Source organism: Notothenia coriiceps, unplaced genomic scaffold, assembly GCF_000735185.1.
Source record: "Notothenia coriiceps isolate Sejong01 unplaced genomic scaffold, NC01 NC01_scaffold00037250, whole genome shotgun sequence".
NCBI lineage: Eukaryota > Metazoa > Chordata > Actinopteri > Perciformes > Nototheniidae > Notothenia > Notothenia coriiceps.
In genome coordinates this window covers 6,087,190-6,089,689 of record NW_011369951.1, presented here as the reverse complement: position 1 = coordinate 6,089,689, position 2,500 = coordinate 6,087,190, and the positions used below count along the sequence as shown (strand labels likewise).

The window sequence follows — 2,500 nt, the reverse complement described above, 5'->3', positions numbered from 1 at the left end:
GATTGATATATCTTATATACAAGATCAGCGCCACAGTATTGCCCTCACACTGTATTTGTCTGAAAACCCCCTGGAGAGTGTATAATCAGTATGTACTCTGATGAGTCATTCATTGGGCAGGAGATTTAAGCTGATTCAGCTGCTACACACCAACACACACTCTCTCTCTGTACATGCCTCACACACACTCTCAGGCTGGAATGACCGACATGCCATACCAACACCTCCGGTTTCTCCCACTACGAACAAATGCTTGAACTCATTTTCTTCCAAGACGTTTATGCCAGCATTTAGAGATCTGACCGGAGGGAGAGGCGTCACCTGAACGCACCACCAGTCCCAGGAGAATAGAAAGGCTACACTGTGCACAGATGTGTTACCATGCACAAGAGATTCATCTACTTCAGTGCAACGGGAGGAGAAGAACTTGTACAAATAGATTGCTGCAATTCAAACTGAGAGAAAAAGTCAAAATCCTTCTTAAACCAGCAGGAGCACATTCATGGTGCCTTAACTCACAACTTATCACCTTTTTAGTTAATATGGAATAACTTGTCTGCAGAAATCTGGGTTTTAATCAAGCTGCAATTCCGGGTCTAAAAAAGACACCATATTCTGCTTTTTGGGGTGTTCCATCTCCTGTAGTGTGTTAGTGCATGTAAATGGTCTGCAGAGGCTAAATTCCCTGTGTTCCCTCCAGAGGAAGTTCTCTGTCCCACACACTCAGATAAACGGCAACCGTGACGTGCAAAAAGTTCTTAAAACCCGCATTCTCTCGATTTCTTAAATTGTATAGAGACCATTTAAATATTTATAGAAAATCTAATCAGCCCAACATTATTTAGCTTTATCACAGAAATCTAAGCAACAGTCCGGAAAAATAATTAATTCTCTCTCTTAGTAAAAAAAAAGTGTTTGTCTCCCTGCAGATATATGAAGATAATTGTTTGATTTTGAATGCAGGACGTTTACTTGTATTTGAGTATTTTTACACTGTAGTGTTTCTACATTTGCAATATCTGAGTTCTTCCCTCACTTTTGGATCCTGGTTGCAGTCTGGGAACGAATCCATCCCTAAAATAAAGAGCAAAGAGCCGGATCATCACTCTGAACCTTCCTCAATCACTTTATGACTTTCACACATTCAGCACTTGTTGGGCCATTGAATGTTAAACTACAGAGTAATGATGAAATCTGTTTTAACTTGCATCGTGCTTTTATACCCGTGCAGTCTATTCTAATTTGGCACAGGTTTCATATCAGTATGTAGTGTCTCTACTTTAAAGAGTCCTCTCCTGCTGATGTTCAGGTGTATATCAGTATGTAGTGTCTCTACTTTAAAGAGTCCTCTCCTGCTGATGTTCAGGTGTAGGCTATATCAGTATGTAGTGTCTCTACTTTAAAGAGTCATCTCCTGCTGATGTTCAGGTGTATATCAGTATGTAGTGTCTCTACTTTAAAGAGTCCTCACCTGTTGATGTTCATCAGTTGTATATCAGTATGTAGTGTCTCTACTTTAAAGAGTCCTCTCCTGCTGATGTTCAGGTGTATATCAGTATGTAGTGTCTCTACTTTAAAGAGTCCTCTCCTGCTGATGTTCAGGTGTATATCAGTATGTAGTGTCTCTACTTTAAAGAGTCCTCACCTTCTGATGTTCAGGTGTATATCAGTATGTAGTGTCTCTACTTTAAAGAGTCCTCTCCTGCTGATGTTCAGGTGTATATCAGTATGTAGTGTCTCTACTTTAAAGAGTCCTCTCCTGCTGATGTTCAGGTGTATATCAGTATGTAGTGTCTCTACTTTAAAGAGTCCTCTCCTACTGATGTTCAGGTGTATATCAGTATGTAGTGTCTCTACTTTAAAGAGTCCTCTCCTGCTGATGTTCAGGTGTATATCAGTATGTAGTGTCTCTACTTTAAAGAGTCCTCACCTGTTGATGTTCAGGTGTATATCAGTATGTAGTGTCTCTACTTTAAAGAGTCCTCTCCTGCTGATGTTCAGGTNTAAATATTAGAATATCATGAAAAAGTATACTAGTAGGGTGTTCAACGAATCACTTGAATCGTCTAATTAACTCGAAACACCTGCAAGGGGGCTCAGGAAACCCTTGCAGGTGTTTCGAGTTAATTAGACGATTCAAGTGATTCGTTGAACACCCTACTAGTATACTTTTTCATGATATTCTAATATTTAGAGATAGGATATTTGAGTTTTCTTAAGCTGTATGCCATAATCAGCAATATTAAAATAATAAAAGGCTTGCAATATTTCAGTTGATTTGTAATGAATCCAGAATGTATGACATTTTTGTTTTTTTAATTGCATTACAGAAAATAAAGAACTTTATCACAATATTCTAATTTTCTGAGACAGTCCTGTACATATATTTATTCTTCACTGTCGGGTCACTCATTACTGGATCAGTGATCTGCATGAGAGGGACGTGCTGTCAGGAGAGAGAGAGAGAGAGAGAGAGAGAGAGAGAGAGAGAGAGAGAGCG

At 39.2% G+C, this 2,500-nt stretch overlaps 1 protein-coding gene across 1 annotated transcript in view; it reads right to left on the bottom strand.

Moving 5' to 3' along the window:
* The window catches only part of stxbp1a (syntaxin binding protein 1a), a 682,465-nt gene that overhangs the window by 192,551 nt on the left and 487,414 nt on the right, over positions 1-2,500 (bottom strand). The gene's annotated exons all lie outside the window — the stretch shown is intronic.